The 20,094-nt window shown below is 47.6% G+C and overlaps 2 protein-coding genes across 2 annotated transcripts in view; both read right to left on the bottom strand.

Moving 5' to 3' along the window:
* LOC143986913 (uncharacterized) overlaps positions 1-20,094 on the bottom strand; it is a 417,248-nt gene that overhangs the window by 112,818 nt on the left and 284,336 nt on the right. The gene's annotated exons all lie outside the window — the stretch shown is intronic.
* Positions 1-20,094, bottom strand: part of LOC143989546 (uncharacterized) — a 600,653-nt gene that overhangs the window by 579,986 nt on the left and 573 nt on the right. The gene's annotated exons all lie outside the window — the stretch shown is intronic.

The following is a 20,094-nucleotide window of genomic DNA, read 5'->3' as shown; positions in this document are numbered from 1 at the left end:
TGTGGATCCTATGGCTGACTGCTGCGGATGGGGCTCAAGGTGATAAGGAAGGCAGGGCCGCCAGAACACCAAGACGGATCCCACCGGGGTTAGAGCGTAAGATTACCTGGGGCGCGGAGTCTAAGAGCCAGCAGGTGTTCACCAGAGCCTCTAGTGGTGAGGATGGACTTGGCTGCAACTGGCTCCAGGTCGCGACCCCCAGGGTCCCCCAGCTCACACCCACAGTAGGCAACAGGAGGATAGGGATAGTGAGGGATAAAGCCAAGGGTCGGGGCCACAAGCAGACAGGAACAGTCAGGGACACGCCAAAAGGTCAGGATCACAGGCAAACAGGGATAGTCAAGGACATGCCGAAGTCGGTAACGGAACAACAGAAGAGCACACGGCCGGTAACAGGAAGCTAAACACACCAAGGTTGATCAGCAGGGCTGGCCTGCAGTGCACAGGTTAATATAGAGTTCTCTGATAGGAGCTAGGGTGGAGCCGAGCCAGAGGATGGATTACAAAGGCAGTCAGGTTAGGGTCGGCTGGTCTCTAGAGATGAACACATTGAGACAGGTAAGCAGACGAACTCTATTGCATTACCATGACAGTACCCCCCTCTTACGAGGCCTCCCCCTTCTCCTGGGACCAGGTTTAGAGGGGAACTTCAAATGAAACTTCCTCAACAGACGAGGTGCAAAGACCTCGGAAGCCGAAATCCATGACCCCTCCTCAGGACCAAAACCTTTCCCGTGCACGAGGTACTGGAGAATGCCTCTACAGAGTCGAGAATACAAAATTTGGCTAACCTCGTACTCCTGATCATCCCCAGAGACCGGTGCTACGGTAGAGAGAGGACGAGAGAACTTATTGAGGACTAAAGGCTTCAGAAGGGCAACATGGAAGGAGTTAGAGATTTTGAGGCTTTTGGGAATCTGGAGCTTGAAACAAACCAGATTCAGTTTAGAAATTATGGTGTATGGACCAATGAATCTTGGGGCAAATTTGAGAGAAGGAACCCGGAGTTTGATGTTCCTGGTGGAGAGCCAGACTTTGTCCCCTGGCTGAAGAGAAGGTGGCTTATGCCTGCGAGGGTCAGCAAAACTCTTGAATTTGTTGGCAGCTTTCTGGAGGGAATCATGAACGCCAGCCCACATGGAATTGAATGATTCCTGAACAGTAGCCAAAGCTGGAATGTCAGAAGAAGAAGTCATAGGAAGAGGGAGTTGAGGATGTCTTCCATAAACAATGACAAAGGGTGTTTTCTGAGAACTGACGTTGACATGATTATTGTGAGAGAACTCAGCCCACGGTAATAGTGATGCCCAATCATCATGATGGGCAGAGACCAAGGTACGGAGAAAGACCTCCAACTCCTGATTAACTCTCTCAGTCTGGCCATTGGATTGAGGATGATAAGAAGAGGTAAAATCCAAGGTAATGTCGAGGGATTTGCAAAAGGCTCTCCAAAAAGGAGAAGTAAACTGCACACCCCTGTCTGAAACGACATGAGAAGGAACACCATGAAGGCGGAAAATCTCTCGTACAAAAATGGGAACCAAGGCAGGGGCAGAAGGGACACCAGGAAGAGGAACAAAATGAGCCATCTTGGAGAACTGATCGATTACTACACAAATGGCTGTATTATTCTCCGACAGTGGAAGATCAGTGATAAAATCCATGGCGATATGAGACCAGGGCTCCTTAGGAATGGGCAAGGGCATGAGACGACCAGCAGGGGCTTGAGTGGAAGATTTAGACTGAGCACAGACGTGACAAGCCTTAACGTAGTCTTTAACATCCGAGCGGAGATTAGGCCACCAGTAGTGACGACTGATGAGCAGGAAGGATCGGAGGAACCCAGCATGACCTGCCACCTTGGAATCATGTCCCCAACGAAGGAGCTCAGCTCTTAGCTCTGTGGGAACAAAGGTCTTGCCAGGAGGAATTTTTGATTCCAGGGTGGTAGAATGGGCAACAATACATGAGGTAGGAATGATCGGCTCAGGATCAGGGGTGTACTCCTCGTCCAAAGTGTCAAATGACTTAGAGAGCGCATCAGCTCGATCATTGCAGGAACCAGGTTTGTACGTAATCGTGAATTTAAAACGGGGAAAGAAGAGACTCCACCTGGCCTGTCTGGGGTTCAGACGTTTAGCATTCTGTAGATACTGTAGATTCTTATGATCAGTAACGATCGTTATGGAGTGAGGGGAACCTTCCAAGAGATGACGCCACTCCTCCAACGCCAATTTAATTGTGAGAAGTTCCCGATCACCAATGGCATAATTTCTCTCTGCCTGAGAATTTTTTTTGGAGAAGAACGCACATGGTTGATAGTCACTGCGTTTAAACCTCTATAGTCGATGCAGGGTCTGAGGGTACCATCCTTTTTGGCAATGAAAAAGAACCCTGCTCCTGCAGGCGATGAGGATTTCCAGATGAAACCTCTCTCCAGATTCTCAGCGACATACTCAGACATGGCCTGGGTCTCTGGAATGGACAGAGGATAGGTACGACCCCTGGGCAGGGTTGCTCCAGGAAGAAGGTCAATAGCACAGTTAAAAGATCTAGTGGGGAGGAAGCACCTCAGCAGACTTCTTACAGAACACATCCCGGAAATCGCTGTATGCCGCAGTAAGATCAGACAATACGGATGTGGTAGCAATGGGAAGTTTCCTCTTGAGGGTCACCTTGGGAAGACAGAATGAGAAACACGAAGGACCCCAAGCCAGGATCTGCCCAGAGACCCAGTCCACATGTGGCGAGTGGAGCTGTAGCCAAGGAAGGCCCAATACAATTGGGGTAGAGGCCTTGGGTAGGATGAGGAAGGAGATCCACTCCTGGTGGAGTATCCCTACCGACATCCTAATAGGTAGCGTCTGGAAATGGATAGGGCCCCCTGGGAGCACAGTGCCATCAATTGCCGAGACTACCAGTGGAGTAGTGAGGGGAGAAAGGGTAAGCTTCATAGAAGAGGCAGTTCTCCAGTCCATAAAATTGCTGGCAGCCCCGGAGTCCAGATATGCTAGGACTGATTGGGGAGAAGTGCCTACATGGAGGAACACCTGAAGAAGAAGACGAGAAGGTGATGTTTCCGGGTCCAATACTCCACCTTCCAAATGTATTAGACCTGAGCGTTTCCCGGAGGAAGCGAGCAGGAGTCACGAAAATGACCCTTGCCCCCACAATAAAGACACAAGCCCAGAGTTCTGCGTCTAGCACGTTCTTTGGGGGTTAGTCTGGTCCGGCCCAGCTGCATGGGTTCCTCAGCAGACAGAGAATGCTCCACAGGGCGACGTGAAAAAAGCTCAGGCTGACTAGGACCTAGGGGGTGCTGGCATCTTTTTTCTAAGGACCTCTCCTGGAAACGAATGTCAATCTGATTACATAAGGAAATTACATCGTCCAGACCGACGGGGATAGCTCTTCCTGCTAATTCGTCCTTCACTCGGTCAGAGAGGCCATGTAAAAAGGTTGCGACCAGGGCCTCATTGTTCCAGCTCAATTCAGCTGTGAGGATACGGAACTGAAGTGCATATTGTCCCACAGACCAAGATTCTTGGCGAAGGCGTAAAAGGGCACTAACCGCAGAAGAAACCTGAGCTGGCTCCTCGAAGATATTATGAAAGAGCTTCAAGAAGTTGGACAGGCTGGAAACCACCGGATCATTTTTCTCCCACAGGGGAGCAGCCCAGGCTAAAGCTTCACCGGAGAGGAGGGAAATGATATAGGCTACCTTTGCCCGATCAGACAGAAAGTTTTGAGGCTGGAGCTCAAAATGAATGGTGCATTGGCTGAGGAAGCCCCTGCAGGCCTTGGAGTCCCCAGAGAAATGGGACGGAGCTGGCAGTAATAATGAATGCGTGGATGTGACTGGTGCGATAGGTGCAGCTGCAGGCTGTACTTGAGGCTGCAGGTTCAGGGTTCCCATGGAAGCCTGTAGCTGCTCGAAGCGGGAAGCCAGATCTTGAAGGAATCGCATCACCTGAGTCTGATTAGATTCCTGGGTCTCGAGTCTCCGAACTATGCCCTGCAAAGGATCGACTGCAGGAAGCGGCACATCAGCCGGGTACATGGCTGATCAAACTGTCAGGTCACCTTGAGGCCAGGTGACAGATGCACACCGTAGGGATCAGGAGTGCACCGCAAGGTTGTGGATCCTATGGCTGACTGCTGCGGATGGGGGTCAAGGTGATAAGGAAGGCAGGGCCACCAGAACACCAAGACGGATCCCACCGGGGTTAGAGAGTAAGATTCCCTGGGGCGCGGAGTCTAAGAGCCAGCAGGTGTTCACCAGAGCCTCTAGTGGTGAGTATGGACTTGGCTGCAACTGGCTCCAGGTCGCGACCCCCAGGGTCCCCCAGCTCACACCCACAGTAGGCAACAGGAGGATAGGGATAGTGAGGGATAAAGCCAAGGTCGGGGCCACAAGCAGACAGGAATAGTCAGGGACACACCAAAAGGTCAGGATCACAGGCAAACAGGGATAGTCAAGGGCACGCCAAAGTCGGTAACGGAACAACAGAAGAGCACATGGCAGGTAACAGGAAGCTAAACACACAAAGGTTGATCAGCAGGGTTGGCCTGCAGTGCACAGGTTAATATAGAGTTCTCTGATAGGAGCTAGGGTGGAGCCATGCCAGAGGATGGATTATAAAAGCAGTCAGGTGAGGGTCGGCTGGTCTCTAGAAATGAACACATGGAGACAGGTAAGCAGACGAACTCTATTGCATAACCATGACATGTAGTATAGATCCATACATTGTGTCTGCAGCACAGAGAAGGAAGATTATCACCCAGTCCCCACCCTACTCTGGACCAATCAGTGAGCAGTATGGGTGGAGGAATGTATTTAGTGTTAATGACCCACCTGTGCTGATCTCTGTAAGAGTGCCGTCCTCTAGAATTAGCCTCATTATTCCATCCTCCTCTATAGACTGCTGATCATCCCTCACATACCTCTCTTCTTCTTCTGCTTTAACCTCAAATTCTATATCGATTGGATCTCCACTCTAAACCAAGAAAATGAAAGTGAATATCCTCCATAAACAATAGTATTTATTATTGTGACATCACATAAAAAAACCACACATCATCTCTAGGAGTCCATGTTCTAGATGATCCATCCCACCAACCTTGTAACAGTGGGGGATGGTGTGATCTTCCTGTGTGGAATCCCGGGAATACAGAGGACGGGGACTTCTCTCTGGTGGGTTCCTGGTATTTGGTGGCTCCATCATATCCTTGTGTCCTTCTGAAAAGTCCTCCATCACTCCATACTCCTCATCCTCCTCTTTATACTCTTCTTTAACAACAATATTATAATCACCACGAAATCTCTCTGGGGGGTTCCCATTACTGGATCCATCTGTAGGAAACACACACACTGACTGAATACATTGTTTCTATGTGTTTATCAGATGATGGGGGATCTAGGTGGAGCCTCCGTACTGCTCTCTCCTTTACAATAAAGTCTCCTCTTACCCGGTGATGTGAGGGGCGGCTGATTGTCCATCATGACGTCCTTGTAGAGATCCTTGTGTCCTTCTAAATACTCCCACTCCTCCATGGAGAAATAGACAGTGACATCCTGACACCTTATAGGAACCTGACACACACAATGATACAGTCACCATCCAGACACATCCCTTGTCTGTTACTGGATAATGTCCCAGAATTCCCAGAATCCTCCTCACCTCTCCTCCATCATCTCTCTGGTGACTTCTAGAATCTTCTTTGTATTTCTCTATTCTATCAGGGAGGGAGGTGGAGGCAATGTGATGGTCATATGATCTCCAGACTTCACAGGAAGAAAACTCTACATCTGAACACAAATAGTAAAATCAAATGATATTCCCAGAATCCTCCTCACCTCTCCATTCAGATCTCAATTTTATTAAAGCCCCACTTCAGAATGAGATATAATTTTCCCACACAGAACCCCCACACTATGCAGGATAAATCCTTGTTGCAACCATTCTGACATCATTACATACAATGCAGGACCAACAGTCACACTTTGCTAGTGAGGATGCCATCAGAAAAAAAGCCAGATAGAGGAAAATTGGGAATAGGAGCTGTGAGATCAGTGTGATGTCATAGGACATATAGACTCTGGATGGAGGGACATTGGGAGGAGGAGCTGTGAGGTCAGTGTGATGTCATAGGACATATAGACTCTGGATGGAGGACATTAGGAAAAGGAGCTGTGAGGTCAGTGTGATGTCATAGGACATATAGACTCTGGATGGAGGGACATTGGGGGGAGGAGCTGTGGGGTCAGTGTGATGTCATAGAACATATAGACTCTGGATGGAGGGACATTGGGAGGAGGAGCTGTGAGGTCAGTGTGATGTCATAGGACATATAGACTCTGGATGGAGGGACATTTGAATGGGGAGATTTGAGGGGTCCTCTATATGAGGCTCCTGTGAAAACCAAATCATTGTTCCTGGGTTCGTCCTTCCTCTCCTAAACTGAAGAGTGAACTTTGACCTTTACCATATACCATAGTGTAAATAGCAGACAATTTTCTCCAGAGCTCCTAATGGTGGGGATGGATTTTGCTGAGTGCTGGTGCCAAGTTTCCACCCCCAGGATCACTACAGGTGTGGAGAAAAGCTGTGTAAGAGGATATGGAGGAGAGATGAGGAGGAGATCCAGGAATCAGGATAAAGGTCAGGACAAGCAACAGACGAGCGCATCCAAGAGATGAAGCCGGGGTCACTACACAGAAAATCAATCCAAGGAAACAACAGGCAGGACGAGGAATAGCAAGAAGGAGCTCAGAGACAAATGAGAATATTGCTTAGCCAATGGGAGATGATCTCAGCATGACTTACATAATGAAGGAGATGAGGGGGAGGGGAGGACGTTACTTAACCACTTTCAGACCGGACCATTTTGCTGGTAAATGACCAGAGGTCTTTTTACACTTTGGCACTGCGCTGCTTTAACTGGTAATTGCGCGGTCATGCAATGTTGTACCCAAACAAAATTTGCGTCCTTTTCTTCCCACAAATAGAGCTTTCTTTTGATGGTATTTGATTGCCTCTGCGATTTTTATTTTTTGCGATATAAACGTAAAAAGACCGCAAATTTTGAAAAAAAATGATATTTTCTACTTTTTGTTATTAGAAAAATCCAATAAACTCAATTTTAGTCATACATTTAGGCCAAAATGTATTCAGCCACATGTCTTTGGTAAAAAAAAAGTCAATAATTGTATATTTATTGGTTTGCGCAAAAGTTGTCACATCTACAAACTAAGGTACGTTTTCTGGAATTTACGCAGCTTTTAGTTTACGACTGCCTATCTCATTTCTTGAGGTGCTAAAATGGCAGGGCAGTACAAAACCCCCCCAAATGACCCCATTTTGGAAAGTAGACCCCCTAAGGAAATTGATAAGAGGCATGTTGAGCCCATTGAATATTTTATTTTTTTGCCTCAAGCGATTGAATAATGACAAAAAAAAAATTTTTTTTTTTTTTTTACACAAAGTTGTCACTAAATGATATATTGCTCACACATGCTATGGGCGTATGTGAAATGACACCCCAAAATAAATTCTGCTGCTTCTCCTGAGTACGGGGATACCACATATGTGGGACTTTTTGGGAGCCTAGCCGCGTACGGGGCCCCGAAAACCAAGCACCGCCTTCAGGCTTTCTAAGGGCGTAAATTTTTGAGTTCACTTCTCACTACCTATTACAGTTTTGAAGGCCATAAAATGCCAAGATGGCACAAAACCCCCACAAATGACCCCATTTTAGAAAGTAGACACCCCAAGCTATTTGCTGAGAGGCATGTTGAGTTCATGGAATATTTTATATTTTGCCACAAGTTGCGGGAAAATTACAAACTTTTTTTTTTTTTTTTTTTTTTTCACAAAGTTGTCACTAAATGATATATTGCTCACACATGCCATGGGCATATGTGAAATGACACCCCAAAATAAATTCTGCTGCTTCTCCTGAGTACGGGGATACCACATATGTGGGACTTTTTGGGAGCCTAGCCGCGTACGGGGCCCCGAAAACCAAGCACCGCCTTCAGGCTTTCTAAGGGCGTTACAGTTTTGAAGGCCATAAAATGCCAAGATGGCACAAACCCCCCCCAAATGACCCCATTTTGGAAAGTAGACACCCCTAAATTTAGGGGTACACTAGTGAGACTAGGTAATAAATGGCGGGTGCCCTGAAACTATAAAAAAATAACTAACCAACCAGCGTCACCTGTAACAGTTATATGGTGATCACTGGTGAAAGGGTTAACTAGGGGGCAATCAGGGGGCTTTATGCGGTAGTATATGGGGGTCCCTGGCGCTATAAAAAGCTGCGGCGAACCTAAATACCTACTTGCCTAACTAGCGTCACCTGTGACACTAATACAGCGATCAGAAAAACGATCGCTTATTAGGCTGGGTTCACACTGGAGCGATGCGGGAACGCCACGAATGCGCGGCGGGTTCCCGCATCGCATGCCTCCCGGCGGCAGTTCACACTGCCCTATGCGAACTGCTGGGAGTGTCAGTGAAATGTTACTGACACCCCCAGATCAGTTCGCATATCGCAGTGCGATCTGCAAACTCGGATCGCATGGTGTGAACACCCATGCGATCCGATTCTGCTGCGGGCCAAAAAAAGGGTCCCGTGCGAATTTGCGGCGGGTGCGGCGGGTGTGGCGGGTGCGGCGAATGGCTGAACTCGAATCGCACAGAGATCGGATGTGATTTGCACTGCAGTGCGAATCACATCCGTTCTCAAACCGCTGCAATCTGAACCCAGCCTTAGTGACACTGGCGACGGGGGGTGATCACGGGGTTAAACCTTTATTGGGGGGGTTAGGGGGGTACCTTAGAACTAAAGGGGGCTAACCCTAACTGCCCTAACAGTTATTAGTCACAAATGACACCCGCCGGGTGATCAGGGGGTTAAACCTTTATTAGGTAATAAATGGCGGGTGCCCTGAAACTATAAAAAAATAACTAACCAACCAGCGTCACCTGTAACAGTTATATGGTGATCACTGGTGAAAGGGTTAACTAGGGGGCAATCAGGGGGCTTTATGCGGTAGTATATGGGGGTCCCTGGCGCTATAAAAAGCTGCGGCGAACCTAAATACCTACCTGCCTAACTAGCGTCACCTGGGACACTAATACGGCGATCAGAAAAATGATCGCTTATTAGGCTGGGTTCACACTGGAGCGATGCGGAAACGCCGCGAATCCGCGGCGGGTTCCCGCATCGCATGCCTCCCGGCGGCAGTTCACACTGCCCTATGCGAACTGCTGGGAGTGTCAGTGAAATGTTACTGACACCCCCAGATCAGTTCGCATATCGCAGTGCGATCTGCAAACTCGGATCGCATGGTGTGAACACCCATGCGATCCGATTCTGCTGCGGGCCAAAAAAAGGGTCCCGTGCGAATTTGCGGCGGGTGCGGCGGGTGTGGCGGGTGCGGCGGGTGCGGCGAATGGCTGAACTCGAATCGCACAGAGATCGGATGTGATTTGCACTGCAGTGCGGTGCGAATCACATTCGTTCTCATAAACCGCTGCAATGTGAACCCAGCCTTAGTGACACTGGCGACGGGGGGTGATCACGGGGTTAAACCTTTATTGGGGGGGTTAGGGGGGTACATTAGAACTAAAGGGGGCTAACTCTAACTGCCCTAACAGTTATTACAGTCACAAATGACACCAATGCAAAAAAAAAAAAAAAAAAAAAAAAAATGACATTGGTGTCACTGTGACTGGGGGGCAGGGGTAATTGGGGGGGTGATCGGGGGGTAAAGGGGGGGTGTGAGTGTGCCTGGCATGTTCTACTGTGTGTGGGATGTGTTGGTGCAACTCACTGATCCGCTCTCCTCCGTGTCGGAACGAAAAATACCGACACGGAGGAGAGAATACATCACTTCCTCTCCTGTGTTTACATTACAGGAGAGGAAGTGATGTCACCGGGGATTTCTATTCGTCGGGAGCGATCGCGAGGGGGTGGCCATGAATGAATGGCCGTCCCCTCGTCCGGGATCGCTCCCGAACGAAAACCGACCGCCGCAGGCACCGGGCGGGGGCCCGATAGGGCCCCCGACCCGCGGGAGGCAAATCACGTACATGTACGTGCTTATGCCTGCCCGTGCCATTCTGCCGACGTACATCGGCGTTAGGCGGTCGGCAAGTGGTTAAGGTGGGGCTTGACAAGTTTTCTTTAAATCTAGGAGCCAGCTAAAAAAGTTAGGAGACCATTTTTTTGGGGCACTGTGGGTTGTCAGCACCCGGGGCAAGGCAAGTAATTTGTAAGTACTTTGTGAGGTGCACATTGCAGGACATGGGATGCAGAAAATGGGTTTCATGTTGCAGAACACTGAGTGCAATATGCAGGAGAAGGGTGCAGGACATGTTGTGCTTAGTGTAGAATGCAGGACTTGGACTGCAAGACATGAGGTGCAGGGTGCAGAATGCAGAGCATGGGTTGCAGTGTTAAGAACACAGGACATTGGGTGCAGAGTGTAGAATAGGAGGTGCGGGGTGCAGAACACAGGACATTGGGTGCAGAGTGTAGAATAGGAGGTGCGGGGTGCAGAACACAGGACATCGGGTGCAGGGTGTAGAATAGGAGGTGTGGGGTGCAGAACACAGGACATCGGGTGCAGGGTGTAGAATAGGAGGTGCGGGGTGCAGAACACAGGGCATCAGGTGCAGGGTGTAGAATAGGAGGTGTGGGGTGCAGAACACAGGACATCGGGTGCAGGGTGTAGAATAGGAGGTGCCGGGTGCAGAACACAGGACATCGGGTGCAGGGTGTAGAATAAGAGGTGTGGGGTGCAGAACACAGGACATAGGGTGCAGGGTGTAGAATAGGAGGTGTGGGGTGCAGAACACAGGACATCGGGTGCAGGGTGTAGAATAGGAGGTGCGGGGTGCAGAACACAGGGCATCAGGTGCAGGGTGTAGAATAGGAGGTGCGGGGTGCAGAACACAGGACATGGGGTGCAGGGTGAGGAAGGTCACTGCAGGACATAGGGGGCAGGAGAAGGGTGCAGAAGGCAGAACATGGAGTGCAGGGAGCAGAACGTGGGGTGAAGGTTGCAGGTCACTGAAGGACACGGGGTGCAGGATGCAGGACAGTAATCCAATCCCCCCTCCCCCTGTGTCCTCCTGCATGTCCTGTACATCCCCCCAGCAGTGTGTGAGAGCAGAGTAGATGGAGAGGACATCTTGTGTACATAAAGCAGCATGTCCCTCCCTGGCTGGTCTCTTAGCTGGCTGCTTTGCAGGCTTGTCCTGGTTCCTCCTGTAAGGACTCTGTAGTCCTGTTTCTCAGCACCTTGTGGGGATCTTTGTGGCAGTGCCGAGGTGGCGCCATGTTGGAGATTTGGTCCCGCTCCTTCCTCTCTGTTCTGCTGGAGGGCTCTGCAGGTACACAGGCAGCTGTGGGTGGAAGCAGGAGCCGATGGTGACAGTAATGCACGGAAAGGAGAAAGATCGGCAGCGGGAGCTCAGTGAGATGAGTCCTCTCATGCCGCTGTCCTGTCCAGTCCACCCCTGACTTCACAGGTCGGGTGCCATCATCTCCTCCTCCCCTCCCCCACCCTCCCGCCTGGCCCCGCTCCGAGCCACATTTCTGTCTGAATAATGTGTCCGGGTTTCAGGCAGAAACATTATTCAGACCAACAGTGAGAATGGGCTGACAAGAGCCCAGGGGACAGGAAGCCATTTCTAGTCAACATGGTGACCTGAGATTTGTTCAGCCCTGACTTATGGTGACCATAGAGACATGGAAATTCAGCTGGTTCAGCAGGGATCGGTCACATTTCCATCCATGTGTGGTCACTGCCGGATAAAAGTCACTCCATCAGCGGCTGCAGCCAATAGCTTCATCACTGATCTGTGTATTCTGAGAGCGGAGGAGCGCCCCCCATTGTCAGAATACAATAGTGCAGCGAGGAGGATCCCCCCATCCCCCTCCAATGTGTGGATGGGGGAATCACTTCCGTTTTTTTCCTCTTATCCCACTGGATGAACGATAAAACTGAACCATGTATGGCCAGATTTGGAAGGAAGATATATTCATCATCAACTGAACCCCCTGAAGGGGTTAATCTACATATTACCTCCTCTGCCTCCAGATCCAGCAACGTCTCCTCTCTACGTCCTTCCAAATGGTAGCAGCTCCTTCCTATCCTGAAGATTGCTCTGTGATGTCACAGGAAGCATGTGACCAGGAAGAAGGAAATAAAGGGCGGGAAAGTGAGGTGAATAGGAGGCTGCAAACAGATCACATGTTATTATCCTGAAGAGATCTCCCTCCATCTGTCCATCTTCTTTTATATTATATCCTCTCTGTATATATGTCTGTATACCTCTCTGTATACAGTATATGTCTGTATACCTCTCTCTGCATACCTCTCTGTATATATGTCTGTATACCCCTCTCTGTATATATATCTGTATACCTCTCTGTATACCCCTCCCTGTATATATGTCTGTATACCTCTCTTTGTATATATGTCTGTATACCCCTCTCTGTATATATGTCTGTATACCCCTCTCTGTATATATGTCTGTATACCTCTCTCTGTATATATGTCTTTATACCTCTCTGTATATATGTCTGTATACCTCTCCACCTCTCTCTCTGTATATCTGTCTGTATACCCCCTCTCTGTATATTTCCCTGTATACCTCTCTCTGTATATATGTCTGTATACCTCTCTCTGTATATATGTCTGTATACCTCTCTCTGTATATATGTCTGTATACCTCTCCACCTCTCTCTTTATATCTGTCTGTATACCCCCTCTCTCTCTCTCTCTCTCTCATACCCCTCTCTGTATGTATATGTCTGTATACCCCTCTCTGTATGTATATGTCTGTATACCCCTCTCTGTATATATGTCTGTATACCCCTCTCTGTCTGTATATATGTCTGTATACCCCTCTCTGTCTGTATATATGTCTGTATACCCCTCTCTGTATGTATATGTCTGTATACCTCTCTCTGTATATATGTCTGTATACCTCTCTCTGTATATATGGCTGTATACCTCTCTGTATATATGGCTGTATAACCCTTTCTCTGTATATCTCCCTGTATACCGCTCTCTCTGTATATCTCCCTGTATACCGCTCTCTCTGTATATCTCCCTGTATACCGCTCTCTCTGTATATCTCCCTGTATACCCCTCTCTCTGTATATCTCCCTGTATACCCCTCTCTCTGTATATCTCTCTCTCTCTCTCTCTGTATATCTGTCTGTATTTCCTTCTCTCTGTATACCTCTCTCTCTCTGTATATCTGTCTGTATACCTCTCTCTCTATATATCTGTCTGTATACCCCTTTCTCTGTATATCTCTCTCTCTCTCTCTCTGTATATCTGTCTGTATACCCCTCTCTCTGTATATCTGTCTGTATTTCCTTCTCTCTGTATAACGGGAAATTGTTATGAAATACTTGCTGTAATTTTCCTTTCCTGGCCCATCCTCACATCAGCACATAACGGGGTAACACCTCCTCGGGAGCCCCCCATGACCCCCTGTACCTAGATGAATAAAAGACAGCCCCTCCCCCAACTAGGATGTTTGATAACGTTAGCCTGGGACAGGCCACTAGGGGGAGTCCTGTGCTGACATGGGGGATGGGTCAGGAAAGGAAAATTACGGTAAGTATTTGATAACAATATTCCATTTTCCTGGCCCATCCCCCGGTCAGCACATAACGGGATATACCAGAGATAATATAGGGTGGGAGAGAACACATGAAAAGACACTGAAAATAAAAGAAAAGCTGCGAAGGCCAGAAGGAATTGATCGCTCTTCTCCTAAACTTGCTGGTCACGTATTTAGATTGTAAGGTTGAATGAAGACCACACCAGACCTTTAAGCTAGAACTTACCTATATCTTCCAAGCAATCCTGGCATAACTGCCCCAAAAGGCTGCCACCCCTCTAGTCACATAGGCATAGAAAAGTGTACTTCCTGCATGCCAGTCTAATCACCCGGGTAACCCAAGACTGGAGGACTCCTAAGGGCCTGGTGACTAAATGAAAAGATTGTACACTTTCCTCTTTTCACCAAGTACACTGTCAGTAACTGGACCATGTGTAAGAAAACTGAAGTCTTCCTGCTGGGCACTCAGTGCCTCTCGTGTGACAACTCAGAGGGGCGACTTCCCAGTTTTTCTGGAAATTGGATACCACTTTATAATTGAACTTTGGAGATAGACGTGGTATCCCTATCTCTGGTAAAAAAGAACAGAATAAAAAGACACCAAAGCGCCCTTGCTGGAAAGTTTTGCAATCTTCAACATCCTTCTGTGTGAAGTAGTTGGTGTCAGGAGAAGGAGTTTTACCATGAGGTACTTCAATGGAAATGAAACCTATTGGAGCAAAGGGGGCTCTCAGATCCAAGCCCAAGTCCCACAGAGGGAGCCAGGATTTCCCTCAAGGTCATATATAGATTGTCACCTGGAAGAAGCACCCGGTCACTGGCTTTTGTACCCATCTGCAGCCTGTGAAAAGGTAAAGTAGAGATCTGTACCTTAAATGGAGTTGTATGGCAGACCAACCTCTAGCGCTGACTGTAAAATGGCAAGGATATTGGCTAGAGCCGGGAACGCAGGAGAGAAAGCTTTTGCTAAGCAAACAAAACAAAGTTCTTTCATATCCTCTCATATGTATGCTTCCCAGGCTAGAAGACCAACCTTAAAGCAGCGTTCCACCCGAAAGTGGAACTTCCGATCACCTGATTCCTCCCCCCCTCCAGTGCCACGAAAGGGCACCTTTCAGGAGGAGATACCTGTCTTTGACAGGTATCTTTGCCCACTTCCAGGAGTCTCAGCCATGGATATTGACTTCACGGCTGGGGATCCCTCCTCATCCCTGGTCCCCGGGCCAGTAGAAGAGAGGAGCGGCCCTCACGCATGCGCAGTAGGGTTCCCGGCGTGAAGACGAAAATGCTAGAAAAGGCTTCCTTCCATTCAAGATACTTATGGATTCGGTGATTCACAGCGCTCCAATCGCCCTGCACTTGTTTCTTCAAATTGTGGATGCCCCAGCCCCAGAGACTGGCATCAGAATCATCTGATCTCCTGGACTGAGAGGCATGCCTCCGAAAGAAGCACAGTGCCGATGTCCAAAATTCCAGTTCTTGTTGAATTTGTATAGGCACAAAGATTTTCTGATCCCTAGAAGGCCCAGCTCATAGGTTAGAGAAGAGAAATTGAAATGCCCTCATGTGCCACCTAGTCCAAGGTAACACCACTGCCAACAAGATAATCAAAAGGTCTGTGCCAATTATGTAAAAGGCAGACACCTGAACTGGAAGTGACACCTGGCCACCGCAAATCTCACGTGCCTCTGGTGCTCGGCATTGATCGGTACATGGAAATATGGGTCAGCCGGTCAAATGATACCGAATGGTCCTCCTGCTGAACTGTCCCTGTGACTGTCCACGTGGACGCCATCTTGAACCTCTTGTTGTATATGAACACCTTTGATTCCTTCAGACTGAAACAGGCAAAAAGGCTCCTGCCTTAAGTACTATAAAAATTGGGGAGAAAGGCCCCCAGATGATTCTATGTTTCCAGCATCACTGGCATGATGGCCTTCTAGCAGTATAAAAATCTTGCAAACATTTTCTCTTCTGAGATCTGTTGAACATAAATTAAATTCATTCAGTGGTCAACTTTGGAAATCTCCCTTGTACTCCCACCTGTCTTCTGGACCCACTGGTCTTTGATGATTGTTGTCCAAACCCTTCAGAAGGAGGCTACAATCATCTATTCACTCAGGCCCCCTGGCCCCAACTGGAAGAGACTGGTTGGATGCACCTTCAAAAAGAATTTCCAGCCATCTTAGCAGATTGCTCTGGACTTGATTTTGTGTCAAAAGTAACTTTCAGACACCTCCACTGTGATCTGTTAAATCTGCAGCCTGTCCTACAAGGTTTGGCCTCCGGCACCCTCTGAAGTTCAGTAGGCTTCAGTGAAGGATGGCGGCCTCCTCTTACTAGCCTGTGACCACAGTCCAGACTTTTCCTCCTGTCATTCGCTTAATTGTGTTGTTCAGTGTTTGGCCAAACAATAACCTCCCATTATAGGAAATGTTGAAGGCTTGTGTAGAAGTTCCATTTGCCCTCCAGTGTCCGTAACCACAATGCTCTCCTAGCAGTGACTGATTGTACCAGCGCTTGTACTAGGTCTATCAAAAGTATCAACCAAAGTCAGTTTCTAGGTTCCACTCTTTCCAGAAACTGTGCCAGATCTTGTAGTTTCCAGTGTTGAATGTAATGCCATTTCTGAAGTTTATATAGCTAAGTTAACTCTATTGCTGATTGGCAGGCACAATCTGTCACTGTATAGATTCTGTGCCAGCCTGATGGCCAGAGCACCACAATTTCTGTGTTCCAGATGTGCTTCTGCATGAGTGTTTTTGAGGCATTCTCAATGCGTTTTGCCACTTTCCAGATGTGTTCCATACAGAAACAATGCAACATTCTACTTTTGTTGGCTGCACTAGAATGCACTGTACTGGTGTGAACGAAGTGATTGGAATCAAAGTTAGACGCTGTCTATGCGTTCTTGATGCAGAATAAAGACGCACTGGACTGTATCTGGTATGAACAAGTCCACTTTCTCATCCGTAGGATCTCTGGAGGTAATCGAGTTGTAAAAAGGCAAAGACACTTGCTGCCCCAAACACTAGAGGGCAGCATCCACCCCTGGAAGTGCAGTGCATAAACATACATCAGCCATCTTATAAGGATAAAGTTTAGAGAACCTGTTACTGTAAATTGGTCTTCTGACGAGGTCTCTGTCATCCTTCATCAACGAGTGCCTTATGCTCTATACTTATTGGAAAAGACCATCATCCTTCATCAATGAATGATTTATGCTCTATCATTGTGGGCAAAGACCATCCCCCATCAACGAGTGATTTACACTCTATCATTGTGGGGAAAGACCATCCTCCATCAATGAGTGATTTACGCTCTATCATTGTGGGAAAAGACCATCCTCCATCAATGAGTGATTTACGCTCTATCATTGTGGGCAAAGACCATCCTCCATCAACGAGTGATTTACGCTCTATCATTGTGGGGAAAGACCATCCTCCATCAATGAGTGATTTACGCTCTATCATTGTGGGAAAAGACCATCCTCCATCAATGAGTGATTTACGCTCTATCATTGTGGGAAAAGACCATCCTCCATCAATGAGTGATTTACGCTCTATCATTGTGGGGAAAGACCATCCTCCATCAACGAGTGATTTACGCTCTATCATTGTGGGGAAAGACCATCCTCCATCAATGAGTGATTTACGCTCTATCATTGTGGGGAAAGACCATCCTCCATCAACGAGTGATTTACGCTCTATCATTGTGGGGAAAGATCATCCTCCATCAACGAGTGATTTACGCTCTATCATTGTGGGAAAAGATCATCCTTCATCAATGAGTGATTTACGCTCTATCATTGTGGGCAAAGACCATCCTCCATCAACGAGTGATTTACGCTCTATCATTGTGGGAAAAGACCATCCTCCATCAACGAGTGATTTACGCTCTATCATTGTGGGCAAAGACCATCCTCCATCAACGAGTGATTTACGCTCTATCATTGTGGGGAAAGACCATCCTCCATCAACGAGTGATTTACGCTCTATCATTGTGGGAAAAGACCATCCTCCATCAACGAGCGATTTACGCTCTATCATTGTGGGGAAAGACCATCCTCCATCAACGAGCGATTTATACTCTATCATTGTGGGAAAAGATCATCCTCCATCAACGAATGATTTACGCTCTATCATTGTGGGGAAAGACCATCCTCCATCAACGAATGATTTACGCTCTATCATTGTGGGAAAAGACCATCCTCCATCAACGAGTGATTTACGCTCTATCATTGTGGGAAAAGATCATCCTCCATCAATGAGTGATTTACGCTCTATCATTGTGAGGAAAGACCATCCTCCATCAACGAATGATTTACGCTCTATCATTGTGGGAAAAGATCATCCTCCATCAACGAGTGATTTACGCTCTATCATTGTGGGAAAAGATCATCCTTCATCAATGAGTGATTTACGCTCTATCATTGTGGGGAAAGATCATCCTCCATCAATGAGTGATTTACGCTCTATCATTGTGGGAAAAGACCATCCTCCATCGAGTGATTTACGCTCTATCATTGTGGGAAAAGACCATCCTCCATCAACGAGTGATTTACGCTCTATCATTGTGGGGAAAGATCATCCTCCATCAATGAGTGATTTACGCTCTATCATTGTGGGAAAAGACCATCCTCCATCGAGTGATTTACGCTCTATCATTGTGGGAAAAGACCATCCTCCATCAACGAGTGATTTACGCTCTATCATTGTGGGAAAAGACCATCGTCCATCAACGTGTGATTTACGCTCTATCATTGGAGGGAAAGACCATCCGCCATCAACGAGTGATTTACGCTCTATCATTGTGAGGAAAGATCATCCTCCATCAACGAATGATTTACGCTCTATCATTGTGGCGTGGATATTTGCAGCGCACTTTCTGCTATAGCCGCCTTGATAGGACTTATCATTTTTCACAACCCCCATCCTTGTGAGGCAACCTGTGTAATTTCATTTCTTTGCCACTGCAGACTGCATGAAGGCCCAAAATGTACCCTGAGCTGGGCGAGACATTTCCTATCATGCTGGTATAAACGCATGTGCCAATCTCCTGGATCCTGTCCCTTCACAGGGTAAGTGGAAACAACTCCTTTAGAGTGTATTGACCACATGTGTAATGAATGTGACAACCTGTTAGGTGTCGTCATCCTGGTCAGGATAAGATTATCGTTGGCGGGTCTTATGTTATTTGAAGCGTTTGCGTTCAGGGTTTCTGCTCCTACAATAATGCAAAACACCTAATTTGCATATTTTCCTTGGGCTGTCGTTTAAAAACCATGTCCCACGTCGCCCCTTCCTACCTTTGCTAATCTTCTGTGCCACTAACAGGTGTGGCAAGCTCATATTTGTACAAAATATATAGAGAAAAGCATCTTACCTCTCACCAAAATACAGGTACACTGTCTCTTTAAGAGCCCTCTGTCTTCATTCCCTCACTTTAGAGCATCATCAGGTGAGGTCAGGCAGCATTTCCATAGGCAGACAGCCGACACATTTAGAGTCTTAGATAAAACCAGTCAGACCGTCAAACCCACAGAAGTACACAGCATAGCAGGGGAGCCAGGACAGACATCCAGAGACAGACAGGAGACTCAGAATCTGAGGGAAGTCCTTTACCTGGCAGGACTGCAGAGAGAGAGAGGGGGAGAGAAGACCTCCCAACTGCAGACCTCCAAGATCATATACACCACTGCATGGTGTCTGGTGGTTCCCATCCCATTCTGCCCATCTCCCCGCCCCCTGTGACACCATTCACAGCCGCTCCCAGACTGACAATAAAGCTAGGAGAGCAGTGCGGTGCGCTGCATATAAAGACAGGGAAAAAACCCAAAAGGGAGAGGCAATGATGACATTGCAGAGCTCTTATAATACTACACCTGTACAATATCAATGCTATTTAAGCATCATTTTGCCCACGGCCTTGGCACAAGGCATTCAGTTTTTAGAAGGATTTACCTTCAGCATTCTGGGTCTTCCCACTCCATGAGAGGCTGAACATGGAGGGGGAGGTTCAGCAGGGGGGATGCAGCAAACAAATTATTTACCAACGGCAATCAATAGGTGGCCTGGAGCAGACCAAAAAATAAGAACATCCTAGTTAGGGGAGGGGCTGTCTTTTATTCAGCTAGGTACAGGTGGTCATGTGGGGCATTGGAGGAGGTGTTAACCCGTTATGTGCTGACGTGAGGTGGGCCAGGAAAGAATGATACAGACTCTTCTCTCTATATACAGCATACATCATCCATTTATACATTATCTATATGGAGACTACACAATATACAGACTTCTGATCTATGGTATCAGTGGGGGGATGTTATACACAGAGATATATAGAATGATACAGACTCTTCTCTCTATATACAGTATACATCATCCATTTATACATTATCTATATGGAGACTACACAATATACAGACTTCTGATCTATGGTA

Source organism: Lithobates pipiens, unplaced genomic scaffold, assembly GCF_037356315.1.
Source record: "Lithobates pipiens isolate NorthernLeopardFrog02 unplaced genomic scaffold, aLitPip1_a1.2 Scaffold_18, whole genome shotgun sequence".
In the NCBI taxonomy this organism is placed as follows: Eukaryota; Metazoa; Chordata; class Amphibia; order Anura; family Ranidae; genus Lithobates; species Lithobates pipiens.
This window is presented reverse-complemented; position numbering and strand designations above follow the sequence as displayed.